Source organism: Chenopodium album, chromosome 8, assembly GCF_948465745.1.
Source record: "Chenopodium album chromosome 8, dcCheAlbu1.1, whole genome shotgun sequence".
NCBI classification, from domain to species: domain Eukaryota; kingdom Viridiplantae; phylum Streptophyta; class Magnoliopsida; order Caryophyllales; family Amaranthaceae; genus Chenopodium; species Chenopodium album.
Window position 1 is genome coordinate 47,462,508 of NC_137841.1, and position 15,922 is coordinate 47,478,429.

Below are 15,922 nucleotides of genomic sequence, written 5' to 3' on the forward strand. Positions count from 1 at the left end.
CTAGCCAAGTTTGAAGTTGCCTTTGCCCTAGACGTAAAAGGTTTGATTTCTAAGGGTTTGGTCCTAAATCTAGTCTAAACTTTCTTAATATTTATTTCAATCTAGTCTAGACGTAAAAGGTTTGATTTCTAAGGGCTTGATTATATTTATTGTTATTGCTTGATCACACCTTTTATGCATGTTTAACGGGAATTGTTACTTGTAATCACGCTTAATAAGATAATTAATAATCTTGTTTAGGGTTAATATGATTATAATTCAAGTGATCGCCAATAATAGTTTATTTGTGCATTAATATTCAACCAACATAGAGATAATAAGGTTTAGGGTTAAACCTATTGATTGCGTGTTAGTCAGAAAGCGCACAAGAATACGATCAGAATAAAGTAGAGGGCTATTATAAGGGCAGGTTCAATCTCTTTTAGGTATGATTTGTTCCTTCATCCCCGAACTACCAGTCATGGTTCCAAACCTATTGGAGTTGACGATCTCCTGGATCGTTAAGGGGTTTAACCTTCACCTTGTGAACGGTATATAAGTTCCTAAAACTTGTTGGCGACTCTTTTGCTCTATCTTCTTTCCATTTCGACGCCACCGTACTTTAGTGTATGATCACAGTGGGGTTCAAGCTTAGGGATAACGATTGAAATATTTCCTACAATTTTTTGACGTCTCCAATGTGGAGGATTTCTATTTTAATTCCTGAAATTTATTTCGGCAATGATTTAGAATGAGTGGATGAGACTCGAAAAGTTCTAAGTATTTCATGTGCGTAATTTTGATTAACATTATTGTCATATGCATAAAAAAGATCTCATTAGAAAGACAATCCGTAATAAGTCAAAACATAGGATTTTTACACGTAGGTAATTTCCGGAATATCTTTCACAAGTAGAATCAAAATAACACTGCGCGAAACTGGGAAATTTTATCGAGCATAGAAAGATGCTGAGGCATGTAGGAACTAGCGTCAGCGAACAAAGATTAGCGCCATCATTTTGAGTTTAGCGCCGGACGACAGTCTCTGTCGCCGGCACTAAAGCCAAAAGCTTGCTCCAGCCTCTGTTTGCTGGCGCCTAGTTCTTCCAATACTGAGCCAGAAATATGCGTTCAGATTTCGACTAGTTTTTAGCACTATTTGCTTGATCCTACTTCCTGATTGAGTTTTCCTCACTTTTCTGAAAGCCATATGTGTTCTACGTGTGGACATAACCCTCTGATAATTCATGCTCCATCTACCTGATTGAACGCTCTGAGCAACAAAGGGTACATCCGAGAATGTCGAATTCACCAAACCATGGAAGCGAGTTTTTTAACTCGCGGTGTCCCATCCACTCGCGCCAACCCTTCACGGTTAGGCTTCCGCACGGTACATCCGGACAATTAACCATGGAACCTCTTTGACTAACCCATATCCCAAACTTTAGAGAACTAGAGCCATGGTAAAGTTGTTGTTCGCCGAGCTTCCTTGAGGAATCTTTTCAGGCATCATATTGTGCCTACTTGACTAATTGTGCATTATTTGTTGTGCATACTCTATGTGTTTCTCCTAACTGTTTGTTTGACTTGTGCTAAGATTAAATAAATTAATGACTAAAAGAACTTTTCTTAATTAATTAATTTTTGTAATTAGAGTCTAATAATGTAATCAGAGTTAACTTAGTACGACTTTAGGCATACCCTGTAAAGTAATAACACCGAAAGCAGCTCCAAATCAACGTTCTAGCACTGACGCCGAGATTTGGACTACAGCGCCACTCTGTGTAGTGTAGCGCCTGGCGACAACTCTATCATCTGGCGGTACACTATATAGTGCGGCGCCTGTCTTGTCGTTTTGGTGACAGTTCGGTTTATTGCTCAAGTCATCACCTTGTGTCTAATTAAATAGTTTGCTAATTAATTCGGTTGATTTTTACTGTTAACTATACCTTGTTAAGTCATTAGTTAAGTCCAGTCACATAGTCTAGCCATATGGTCATGACACGAGTCTTAATATGTCACCTACACTCACTAGTCTTAGCACATACTTTGAGTATATGTGACCATGACCATGTCTTAGGTTCATGCATGAGTCAGTTTTTTCTGTCGTTCGAGTTGGGGGTACATTCTATTCCTAATTTCTTCATATCCCTCCATCTACATCATCTTTCTTCACTTCCTTTATCCATTACATGTTGAATAGCGTTTGAGTCAAATAATTAACAATGAATATCCCTGAATTCCTTTTCCACAGTACTTGGTCGAGGAGAGAAGGGCGATTAATCAAGGACAACCTCTTTATTCAAGTCTTACTTTTTGATAAATCAATTCGTCAAAAGAGGAAAGCTAAAAAGATAATGGCAACTCAAGAAAAAGTCAATGAACTTAGGAGTCAATTGACTGACGTGATTGAGACGTTAAAGGCTTTAACCCTCAAAATTGATGACCCTGTGAAGCAACAAGAAATGAACCTTATGCAAGAAAGCTTGAGCAAGCTATCTAGTGACTATAAATTTCAGAGCATTAGTTCACAAGGGGTCTCGCTGGACAAGGAACTTCTTCTGCATAAGTTCAACGCCAACGAAATCCCAAAATTCAAGGCAACATATAACCCTTACTTTCATCTAAGAGCTTTTGAAACTATAATGAACATTAAGGGGATTGACAAGAAAGTCTTTCATTCTTTGTTTCTTTATCCCTTGAGATTGTTTTTCAACAATGGCTCTTTTCCCTTGACAAAGAGAAAACCTCTTCTTGGGAGTCGATAACAAACGCTTTCATAGATAGATATAAGTGCAACATTCAAGACAAAACTGACCACAGACAACTTGAGATGTTAAAACAAAAGGAAAACGAAGGGTTCACTTCTTTCTTCAACAAATGGAAGGAAACTTCCGCTAACATGGTTAAGGTTCCTACCGAAAAAGAATTTGTGAGGATGTTTATCAAGAATCTCCAAGGGAAGTATTCAAAGCACTTAAAATACCAACACAACTTGAATACTTTTAAGGCTGTGTACAATATAGGCATTGACATTGAAGATTATATGACCTTCTGAAAGATAATAGTGCGAGAGGAAAGAAGAACGACCATCCTTCTTCTTCCTCTCCCAAAAATGAAGTAAATGCTACGAATACCTCTAAATCACGAATCCAAAGGTCGAAAAGAGTGTTCACTCCACTTGGTATGAGTTATGAAACAACTTTTGAGAAGCTACATCACAAGGGACTAGTAATGCCCATAGGGCCCATCAAAGATCCAGTTCGAGAAGCCAGGCCACCTAAATGGGATCCTAATAAGCACTGCAAATATCACCAAGGAAAGGGTCACGATACTGAGGAGTGTTGGAAACTAAAAGAAGCTATTCATGATCTGATTGATGACAATAAAACTTCCTAGATTCTGGCCATCGAAGAAGATCAAACATCCTTGGATCCATCATTTCTTATCACACCTGTAGGTGAGCCCATGATCGAGACAACTTATATAACCTCTCTTTATGAAGTGGCCATGATCGAGGAGGATGAAAGTCTTGTCTTAGATAATACCAAGGAAGACTCGTCAAGTCTAAAAGAGGACGTTCGGAAACTGCAAGATGTCGTTGCCATGCTCTTGAATGTGTTAGAAGGACTAGCAAGTCGGGTGATGGTTATCGAACAAAATTCTTGCCAAGGATTTAATGAAGAACTTAATGCTCCTAAGCCACGGGCAAAACGGACCATTGAAGAATACACACCAATAGGGATGACTTACAATGAAGCTTTTGACTGTCTTCACGATCAAGGTCTCATCCACCCCATTGGTACCAGTCAAGACCCTTTCGCCTGAAAAACGATATCCCAATTGGGATCCAAAATCTTATTGCCGATACCATAGAGGTCGTGGTCATACTACCGAAATGTGTCTCGCCCTCAAGGATCGTGTTCAAGACCTCATTGATTCAAATCTCCTTCATGTTCCTCCGTGCGACAAGAAGGCCAAGATTAGTAATGATAGTAACAATGGCCGTAAAGGAAAGAAGAAAGACTATCCTTCTCCTTCCGAAAACACCTACTCTAGTAACAGTGTTGGTACTTTCGACCTTAATGAAATATTAGCCATGGATAATCGAGGATTTCGAAAGAAACTAAGAAAGGATTTCACCACTATTGGAATTAGCTACGATGACGCTTTCGATCGACTCCATGCAAAGGGACTCATTACTCCTATTGGACCTATTCAAGATCCCCCGCTTGAGAAGAGATTTCCTAGTTGGAACCCAAATGTACGCTGCAAGTACCATCAAGGTAGGGGTCATACTAATGAGAGTTGTTGGAAGCTAAAGGAAGCAATCCAATATTTGATCGACAATAACGGGCTTCTAATACCTCCAGTCGGTATGAACACCAAGTGATGATAAGCCAAGGGACAAGACGCAAGCTTCAACGACAAGATTTCATGACATTTTTTTCTATTTCTTTTTCATTTTTTCCTTTCCCCAATAAGTCTAGCATAGGCACTTTTCTTTCCCCTTAGATTAATTTTGTAGATTCTTTCTTTTTTTCCTTTTTAAATAAAATGAGCATTTATTTTCTTACATATGATTATTGCATCGCATTGCACAAAAAAAAAAATAAAAAAAAAATTCCATGTCGAATTAAGCACAAGGTATACCAATGATTTGAGGCACCCCTTGTAGGCATATCATATTACCTTTCACCCTTAAAATATGCAATCCTTTTTTGATAAACCACTTTGAGCCTCGTCTAATGATAGACCTTCCATTTTTCAACCTACATCTACCTAACCTTAGGATGGGATGGTGTGTAACTTATGCAATTTTCAATTTCATAAAAAGCTTGAGTGTCTTCAAAAGATCAAAATAAATAAATAGGAAATAAAAAAATAATAAAAGTGTACAGAAGGGCAAGTGTTCCAATGTCTTTGATATGAAAATGTCTTTGATAAGAACACGTCTCAGATTGCGTATCCTATCGAGTGCTCGGTACCGTGCCTGAGAAACATGAATGTCAAGTGAGTGATAGACCGCATGATCGGGATTGCCCACACTCATAAAAATAAAAATAAATGCTAAAGAATAAATATAAAAAAAAAAGGAAAAGAGTAGAAAGCCTCAAGCATAAAAATATAAAGATTCAAAAGCAAGGTTGCACACCTTGGGGGCTTATCTAAGGTCTTGAGCCTTTAACCCTTTCTTCTATAACCTTTAGCCTTACCACATTATAACCCTTAAAAAGACCTTTTGAGGTATACACACACTTGTGCGAAGTTCGGCTAGAGCTACGTTCGGTCTGATTCCTAAAGGATACGTAGGCAACCTCACATCGAGGTGCGGCCGTAATAAACATGCCTTCACATTCACATTAACATTCACACATCATGGTCATATCAAGGGATCTCCAATGCTCATCCCTATTCATTTAGAGCTAGACTTGGGGGCTTGATCCCAACATCATTAGCTTACCTAGCCTAAGAGTCACCACCATTTGACTCTTTTAAAAATAATATCTTTCCACACACTTAACCCTTACAGCCTAACTTTAGTGTCACTTTCACACACTGCACAGATACATGACAAAATATACTTTCCCCTAGGAACCCTTTGTCGAGAAATCTTAACACAATGTTGAAGCATGCATTGTCATATCAAAATCACTCATCAATCATAATCATCATTGCATCGAAGTATGAAGTGCTTAGCCTCCGCGCCTTAGTTACCTAAATACTTTCATTATCGAGTCAACTAGGATAGTCTAAGACGTTACAATCCTTGTACCATGAGAAACAATATTTGACTAAGCTCATTCCACATGCACCTTCAAAAAACTTCGCTTCTTTCTTTTTTGCATCTTTCTTTTTTGGGAGAAAGTCGGTACCCTCCACGAAAATAACGGAATTTTTTTGCTTTTTTGCATTTTTGAGTCGCACGAGTCATGAGTCTCATGACACAGGAAATAATTGCGTCGTCACACAACTTCACCTAAGTCAAATACAATTTATAACACTCGACTCAACCTATTATGAGCATAGGGTAAGTAGAGGGGTCGAACCACAGGGAGAAATCCATAAACACCACATTCCTTACTTAGAGTCTAAGCTATCTCGGAACAAGAAGTGTGAATAACTAAGAGATCAAACTAGAACGAAATGGATTAAAATTAATATAACTAAGCACCAAGGGAAATTGGTAGATGTAGATGCCGCTTTATCATGCAACAAAAAAGTAGCAAATCAATGGTAAACTAAACATGCATGAATATCGAAGTAAGGCCCAATTTAACCGCCTTCCGGGGTTAATCGGTTTCTCCTAACATAGCCTCTATGTTTCCACACTAGAACCATATATTATAAGGTGCAATCAAAGAACTATCGATAGTAATGAATCTCAACTAAGTCAACTCCGTTCCTTGTTAGCAAAAATTCACCTTTAATCAACTAACAATGTGCACTTGCAAGAAGATCAAAGAATATCAAGCCTGCAAAGACTTTAATCACCATTAGGGGTGTTCATAACCGGGTACCCGGGTTTTCGGGTACCCGGAAGTGCGGGTACCCGGATATGCGGGTAGTAAAATAGGCGGCCCATTACCCGACCCGGTAAAACCGGGTACCCGCTTATCGGGTACCCGTTTTTTTTTTTTTTTTTTTATTCAAACTTTAAAATCATCAACTTGACAAATTGTGATATAAAACACATCAAGAACATATATAGCCACAAATCCATACTTTAATACTTGTCTTACATTAATACAACAATAGATCTGTCAAACTAATTACAACAAAACTAATTACAACAAAACTAATTTCTCACTAATTTGATTTCGTATTTTACAAAATTACAACAAAACAAATTTCTCACTTTATAACTAATTGATAATTATTATAAAAAAAAAAAAAAAAAAACAACCCAAGCAAGCCTCATTTTCACCTTTACCAAAGAGATAATGTTCGTATGAGAGAAGTATATACAATGGAGATCGAGTTTGTAGACCGTGAACTAGAGGCAAGCGGTGATATTGGCGGCGGAGTGATCGAGATCGACCTTGTGGTCGCGCGTGTGGAGCAGCGGCACTGCGGTGGAATGGTGGTTTGCGGTGGAGACGTGGAGTGGTCGTGGTTGCGGGTGGAGTCGTGGGGTAATGTGGTTGTGGTTGCGGGTGGGGAGTGGTGTGGTATGGTAATGTGGTTGTAGATCTAAGTATTTGTGAGTTCAAGTTCTCAACTAGTTAAGGAATGGAGAGAGAAGAGAGAGGAGACAGTAGAAATAGAGAGGAGAGAGACAGAAGAAGAGAGGAGGGTAAAGAGCGGCTAAAGCAAAAAGTACCCACTACCCTAACCCTAACATGTTTCCACTTTTCAGAAAAACAAAAAAAAAAGGAAAAAAACCAAACGGGTATTTACCGGGTACCCGATTACTCAAAGTGCGGCCCATTACCCGACCAGAATTTTAGACTTTTTCATGGCTCGGGTACCCGACCCGCAAAAATGGGAAAAATTTAAAAATTACCCGTCGGGTAGTTTGCGGGTCAGCGGGTTTTCGGGTCGGGTCAAACGGGTCGGGTTTTTTTGAACACCCCTAATCACCATTAACATAACCCCAACATTATAAGCATGAACAATTAGCAACTACACCATCCCCACACCTTTGGCTAAGTGACTACTCACAAATCATATTGAAGACAATATCAATCATCAAATCAACAAGCATCAACATGATCAATAAGTAAAGAAGGAAAATCAAAGCAAATAAGCAAAATAAAAAACAAAGGTAAAGAGAAAGAGTAAGAGATTGCTCATTAATTGAAGATGAATATTCCCAATCCGTTGACATCTATCACAAGTCTTGACAAACATCCAAGCATCCTTGAATGGAGAAGGCCAAAAGAGCATAGATTGAAGAACCTTTGAGGCGGTCTTTTGAGCACTCATATGCCCACCACAAGGAGAAGAGTGGCACATATGGAGAATACTTTGAACTTCGTCATTGAGGACGCATCTCCTCAACAAACCAGCGACCCCTCTCTTCAACAAAATTGGATCATCCCAAATATATCTCTTTGCCTCATGCTTGAGCTTTCGACGTTGTTGTGAAGCGAAATCCGGAGGTATGGCACCACAAGCCAAATAATTCACAATATCCGCATACCATGGCGCCGACTTCACCTCAAGAACATATAGCATATCATCCCTTAGAGCATCCTCTATTGGAAAACCATCATCCTTGAACCTTGCACCGCCCAACCTTAAAAGGTGATCCGCCACCACATTCTCGGCTCCCTTCTTGTCTCTCATTTCATAATCAAAGTCTTGGAGAAATAAAACCCATCTCAACAACCTTGGTTTAGCTTCCTTCTTCCCTATCAAATATTTGAGAGTCGAGTGGTCGGTATACACAATTGTCTTAGAACCAATGAGGTAGGTTCCAAACTTCTCAAATGAATGGATAACCGCTAGGAACTCCTTCTCGGTAGTTGTGTAGTTTCGTTGGGCATCATTGAGAGTTTTAGACAAATAATGTATGACATGAAGTTTCCCATCCTTTCGTTGTCCATGAACCGATCCAATGGCCTCGTCGCATGCATCGCACATGAGCTCAAATGGAAGAGACCAATCCGGACCTTGGACAATAGGAGCGGTGCAAAGGGCTTCTTTCAACCTACAAAAGGACTTATGACAAGCATCAATAAACACAAATTCCTTATATTGTTGCAATAGGGAATGAGAGACTTAGCAATCATTGAAAAATCTTTTATAAAGCGCCGATAGAGCCCGGTATGGCCAAGAAAAGACCTCATTTCCCTCACGTTGGTGGGGGAGAGGAAGTGTTTCAATGACCTCAACCTTGGCTCTATCAACCTCAATGCCGGCATGGGAAATTTTGTGCCCAAGAACAATCCCAATTTCCACCATAAAGTGGCACTTTTACCAATTCAACACGAGGTTAGCCCTCTCACACCTTTCTAAGCAACGAGATAAATTAGATAGACAATCTTCATAGGTGGCTCCTCCAACGGAGAAGTCATCCATGAAGACTTCTATCTCATCCTCAATCATATCACTAAAACTGGACATCATGCAACGTTAGAATGTTCCAGGGGCATTACAAAGCCCGAAAGAGATCCTACGATACGCATAAGCACCGTAGGGGCATGTGAAAGTCGTCTTCTCTTTATCCTTGGGGTCAATCGGGATTTGGAAAAATCCCGAGTAACCATCAAGGAAACATTAGAAGGAATGCTTTGTAAGCCTTTCAAACAATTGATCAATGAACGGTAGTGGAAAATGATCTTTGCATGTACTTGTGTTAAGTTGGCGATAGTCAATACACATGCGCCAACCGGTAACAAGTTTAGTTGGTACTAGTTGATCATGATCAATTTTCACTACCGTCATGCACCCTTTCTTAGGCACAATTTTCACGGGAGATACCCAATCACTATGAGCAATTGGGTAAATAATTCCCGCATCAAGAAGATTAGCCACTTCCTTCCGCACAACCTCTTGCATGGAAAGGTTAAGCTTTCTTTGCGTTTGCTTAACGGGTTTGGCATCTCCCTCTAGATCAATTTTGTTCACACATAAAGATGGACTAATAGCTTTTGATATCATCAATGGTATAACCTAAAGCTTTCTTGTGTTTTCTCAAAACATTGATCAAGAGGGAAGTTTGCTCCTCCGTTAGGTTAGAATTTACAATCAAGGGGAAAGACTCATCGGGACCAAGAAATGCATACCTCAAGCCCAAAGGTAGAGGTTTCAAGTCTACCTTTGGTGCTCCCTTACCATTGGGGCTCTCTTCTCTTTCTTCAACTTGAAAGAGGTCATGAATGTAAGGAGCCTCTTCTTCCATGCTTGCATCCTTGCACTCCTTCTTGCTTTCCTCAAGCAAATCCTCATAGAATTTTATGTCTTCTTTGTGAGTACCTATCTTTAATTCATTCAACAACACTTTCAAGAGTATCATTAGTAGCATTCAAGTGGGAGCGAGAAAATTCATTAAGAACGGTATCAAGAACATCTAGCATAAAGCATTCACCACTTGAGGAGGGTTGTTGCATGACATTATTCAAATCAAACTCAATAGAATCATTGTCAATTTTCAAGGATATCTTCCCCTCCTTCACATCGATGATAGCTCTAGAAGTAGCTAGAAATGGTCTACCCAAAATTATAAGAATCCTCTCATCCTCATCCATCTCTAGCACATAGAAATCCACGAGTAATGTGAACTTTCCTACCATAAGGGGAATGTCCTCAACTTTGCCCATGGGGAACTTAACGGAACGGTCCGCTAGTTGAAGAGTAATGTTAGTGGGGGAGAGGGTTCCTACACTAAGCTTTTGGTAGACGGAATAGGGCATGAGACTCACACTTGCTCCTAAATCACACAAGGATTTATCAAATTCAATTCCATTGATGAACAAGGGATGGAAAAGTTACCGGATCTTTCAATTTGGTAATAAGTTTGTTGGAAAGAATTGCACTACAATTGGCGGTCAAACTCACCGTCTCACACTCCCTTCTTCCACTCAAAAGGTGTTTCAACAATTTGGAATAGTGGGGCATTTTCTTCATAGCATCAACAGAAGGGACGGAAATATGCAAATTCTTAATGACTTCCAAAAACTTCCCAAATTGGGCATCAAGTTTAGCTCTAACAAATTGTTGTGGAAAGGGTAGCTTCTCCTCTCTAGTTTGGCGATTTAGAGGCAAGGGGGTGGCTTCTTTTTCCTTGCGAACCTCAACATTTTTTTCCTTTCCAACACTCAATGGCTCATTGGGTTTTTCACCCTCATTCTCTAACTCCACCTCTTCTTGGGGTTCTTCCTCAACTAAAGGGTCACTCCCTACTACGTTCCCACTCCTAGTTTTCACGGCATACAAAGGTTTTGGGTTGACTCCTTGACTTGAGATGTGAGAAGAAGAAGAAGAAGGGAATGAATTAGATGCAAGTTGAACAATTTGGGTCTCAAGCATTTTCATGTGAGCATTGGTGCGTTTTTGGGCCTCTTCATGTTTCTTTTGATCCTCGTCATGCATTTTCAAAAGAGCATCTAATTTAGCCATAATGGGATCAATTGGAGGGGCTTCAAGTTGAAGAGGTTGTTGAGGTGGAGGAAGTTGGGGTGGATGGAAACCCGGAGGCCTATTAGTTTGGGCATAGTTAGAAACAAATTGGTCCCTGTTGCCTCCGATGCCTTGGTTAGGAACATTGCTTTGTTGATTATTCCCCATGTTACCTTGATCACTAAAGTTTTTTATTTTGATGGTCATGGTATCGGGGATTAGGTTGTTGGTTTTGATTACCATACCCCCTTTGGTTAGAGTAGCCTCTTCCATTGAAATTGGAAGGGCCTCCCCTACCATGGTATTGGTTATCATAACCACCACTTCCTTGGTTCCAAACACGGTTTTCACCTTGATTCCAATTCCCCATTTGATTGGATTTTGGCCTCAAGTTTCCTACATTTCCCATTCTAGGAGCAAAATTCATAGCATTGACATTTTCCATATTATCATCATGTTCATGGGAAGGGGGTTGAACTTCACAAGCATATACACAATGAGAGGTATCATGATCATAGGTTTCACAATTAAAGTAAAACATGCATCCTTGGGGCATTGTATTGTAAGAAGAGGAGGAGGAAGTATCCATACCATTACCTCCCTTGGTTGAAGGGGAGGTATTACCATGAGGGTTGGACCTTTCTTTCATCAATTCATCCATTTGCTTGGTCATTTTGGAGATTTGGGTAGAAAGGTTGTTGATTGTGTTGGCTTGCTCCAATGCATAAACACCCTTACTAGATGTAGCATCCCTTTCTCCTTCGTACCAATCATCATAGTGCTTTGCGGCCTCCTCAATAATACACTCCACTTCATGCTCTCCTTTGTTCATGATTGGACCGCCAGCCGTGGCGTCTAGGCTTGTTCTTCCTTGAGTTGTGAGACCTCCATAGGAAGTGTGAATGAGTTGATACTTGGGTATCCCGTGGTGTGGGCATTGACGTTGAAGCTCTTTGTATCTTTCCCATGCCGCACTTAGAGACTCACCACTCTATTGGCAAAAACCTTGAATCGAAGACCGAGCCTCGGCGGTCTTCCTATGGTTATAGAACCTCCTCAAGAAAGCCGTAGTCACTTGGTCCCATGTTGTGAGAGAATTAGGGGGAACCTCCTTCTCTAGCTATTCTAGACCTCTCCCAGTTAGTGAAAATGGAAACATTTTGAGGCGAATATATTCTTCAGTCACTCCATTGACCTTTACCGTGTCACAATATTTCCAAACTCTTGTAAGTGCTCATGAGACTTTCCACCCGAGAATTGTTTCCTCTCAATCAAAGCAATCAAATTAGGCTTGATCTCGAAATTATTGGCTTGAGTAGTAGGAGTGAGGATCCCACTTTGCGCTCTAAAAGCTTCGGGGGCCCCGAGACGACTCAAAGGCATATTCTCTCCCATTTTAGATCCTTTTTCACTCTCGAACTTATAGGTTGAGAAAGGGTTGATTTTCGAACTCGAAGATGAGTTAGGGCTATCTAATTCTTCACTTAACGGTGAAGAGGGTGGAGTATCTTCTAATTCTCTTACTTCTCTCGTTGGAGTGTGAGAATTTCTACTCCTTGCTCTTGCTTCTCTTTGAAGTAGGGACAAAGACCTCTCTAGCTCTGGATCGATGGAAATCAAAGATCTTGAGCGGGTTCGTCCTCTGTTCATACAACAAAGCTAATAGGAAAGTAGCAAACACTAACAAATAAAATATGAGATAGTCTCAAACAAGCAATGAAATTGTAATGGAAGCCGTCTCCCCAGCAACGACGCCAATTTGACAGAGGAAATAATTGCGTCGTCAAACAACTACACCTAAGTCAAATACAATTTATAACACTCGACTTAACCTATTACGAGTATAGGGAAAGTAGTGGGGTCGAACCACAGGGAGAAATGCATAAACACCACATTCATTACTTAGAGTCTAAGCTATCGCGGAACAAGAAGTGTGAATAACTAAGAGATCAAACTAAGAACGAAATGGATTAAAATTAATATAACTAAGCACCAAGGGAAATGGGTAGATGTAGATGCCGCTTGATCATGCAATACCAAAGTAGCAAATCAATGGTAAACTAAACATGCATGAATATCGAAGTAAGGCCCAATCTAACCGCCTTCCGGGATTAATCGGTTTCTCCTAACATAGCCTCTATGTTTCCACACTTGAACCATATATTATAAGGTGCAATCAAAGAACTATCGATAGTAATGAATCTCAACTAAGTCGACTTTCGTTCCTTTTTAGCAAAGATTCACCTTTAATCAACTAACAATGTGCACTTGCAAGAAGATCAAAGAATATCAAGACTGCAAAGACTTTAATCACCATAAACAGAACCCTAACATTATAAGCATCAACAATAAGAAACTAAACCATCCCCAAACCTTTGGCTAAGTGACAACTCACAAATCATATTGAAGACAATATCAATCATCAAATCAACAAGCATCAACATGATCAATAAGCAAAGAAGGAAAATCAAAGCAAATAAGCAAAATAAAAAACAAAGGTAAAGAGAAAGAGTAAGAGATTTCTCATTAATTGAAGATGAAGGTCTACAAAGGATTGAACAAACTCTTTCTTCAAAATCCAAGTTCATCAATGAAGAAACCACACTTTCTCTCTCTACCAATGAAGACTAATAGTGTTTCTCTCTCTAGATTAAGCTAAAAAGGGCATAAAACTGAAACTAAGTTAATCTAATTACATAAAAACGTTCTAATATTGGACTTATATAGTCCGTAAAGAGCCAGCTGAGAAAAGGAGAGGTTCGACCGAACAATGGGAAGGTTCGGCCGGACTACAGGGTAGGTTCGGCCGAACCATGGGTAGGTTCGGTCAAACCTCCCTGATCCTGGTCTGGTCGAACATCTGTGATTCGACCACTCCTGCAAAATTGCTAAATTTCATCTTATCCCTGCCTCGACGTTTGGCCGAACCACTGAGCAGGGTCGTCCACACCTTCAGGAGGTTCGGCCGAACCTCTTCTAAATCATACTTCCTTCAGCTTCCCTTGAGCTTAGCTTCCTCCTCTTGAAAATCCTGATGGTTCCTACAAAGCATAAGCATGAAAATCACAATAAAAACAAAGCGAGAAGACTAAGAAAAGGGAAGATAAAGGAGAAAATAAAAGAGGAAGCAAAACTAAGTAAAAATGCTTAGAAAAAGGGCCAAATAAGTGCAAATGAGGGGAGAATCCTTAGAGAAAAAGGATAAAAGAGTGGCATAAATGCCACTCATCATCACACGTGTCATTGAGACGAGTCAACCTCGAGTCAATCACAACGAGTTAAGTTTATACCTTGAGTCATGTCAAGTCAATGAGTCAAGCAACACTAAGTCTTAGGTCAACCCTAAAGAGATTAGGAAAGTCCTATAGTCAAAGATATAAATGCAGGTACATCACAGTAGGCAATTAAGGACATTCCCGGATATTTTTTTTGAAAAATAAACCACGAATATGACCTAATGAGATTCTTCCTAGATGAGAGGAGTTTGAGAAAAATTACATGGATCAGTAAATTAGAGATGAAGAGCTTTAATTTACAAAATATTTGAGCAGAATTGGTTGAAAGGAAATGACCAAGCTCAAAATTCGGAGCAAAACCAAGTAACAGCGGCAGCAGGAGCAGAATAGGGAAGACCCGCCTCCAGCGCCAGATGACAACATCCAGCGTCTAGCAACAGACTTCAGCGCCTGGCGCTAGATCCCAGCGTTTGGCGACAGAGCCAAGTCGTAGTGCCCGAAGCATTACGGCGGCGACAGAACGCTCAACCACTCAGAGCAGTTATTTCAACCTCTTTCAGCAATTTTGGGTTCCATGGTAAGCCAGTTAGCCCCTATAAGCAATTTCACATAATTAAGTAGTCGGTTTGATTACAATCGTAATAAGTGATCGACCTGACGAAATATCGTCTCACTTAGCTTAAAGCGCCTAAACATTGGCTCATCGCAGAGACACCGACGTACTGGTTCATAAATAACAGAGATACCGACATACTGGTTCTTAAACAGTAGAGGCACAAGCATAATTGTTCACAAGCAGCAAAAGCGCCGACCTACTGGCATAGCGGAAGCAAAGTTCAAGCGAGCTTTAAAGATCGACAAGCGTTGGTCTTAGGAAATTTTCTTCAGAATGTTTCCACAACAAATATCAAGCGTTCAAACTCTTTTGTTCAGAGATGTGTGGACATATCACCAAAGCTCTTTTGTTCAGAGACGCGTGGACATTTCTTTCAAGCTCTTTTGTTCATAGACGCGTGGAAATTTCTTTCAAGCTCTTTTGTTCAGAGACGTGTGGACAATTCTTTCAAGCTCTTTTGCTCAGAGACGCGTGGGCATCCTATTTTCAAGCTCTTTTGTTCAGAGACACGTGGACATTTCTTTCATGATCTTTTGTTCAGAGACGTGTGGACATTTCTTTCAAGCTCTTTTCTCAGAGACGCGTGGGCGTATTATTTAAATGCTCTTTGTTCAAAGACGCGTGGACATATCATTTAGAAAGTCTTTGTTCAGAGACGCGTTGACACATCATTCAGAAATTCATATTAAAAAGAAGCTCTATTGTTCAGAGACGCGTGAACATATCCAAAAGGCTCTGTTTTTCAGAGACAAGTGAACATCAAAACAACAAGATGACGTTCCCTAGATAGTGGAAGGTAGTTGCAAACAACAGGAAACAGCAACAAATCGGTTACTTCAGAGACGTGTGCTCAGCGGTGCAAGATACGCGTTTCTTAACTCTTTTATATGTTTAACTAACGCTTCTTTGCAGGTATTGGAGTTACAAGAGTGATTTAGGATCGTAGAACGTTCTGAATCATTCTCCGTCCCTATCGCTACTTTGACTTTTGTTTTCGAAACTTGCGTTTCTCCAAACTCAGTCA

The 15,922-nt window shown here is 40.0% G+C and overlaps 1 non-coding gene across 1 annotated transcript; it reads left to right on the plus strand.

Moving 5' to 3' along the window:
• The first annotated feature begins 11,966 nt into the window (after positions 1-11,966).
• LOC145556944 (small nucleolar RNA R71) lies at positions 11,967-12,072 on the plus strand. The gene has a single exon (XR_014092035.1). It is a non-coding gene; the product is annotated as a small nucleolar RNA R71 (small nucleolar RNA).
• The last annotated feature ends 3,850 nt before the right edge of the window (positions 12,073-15,922 follow it).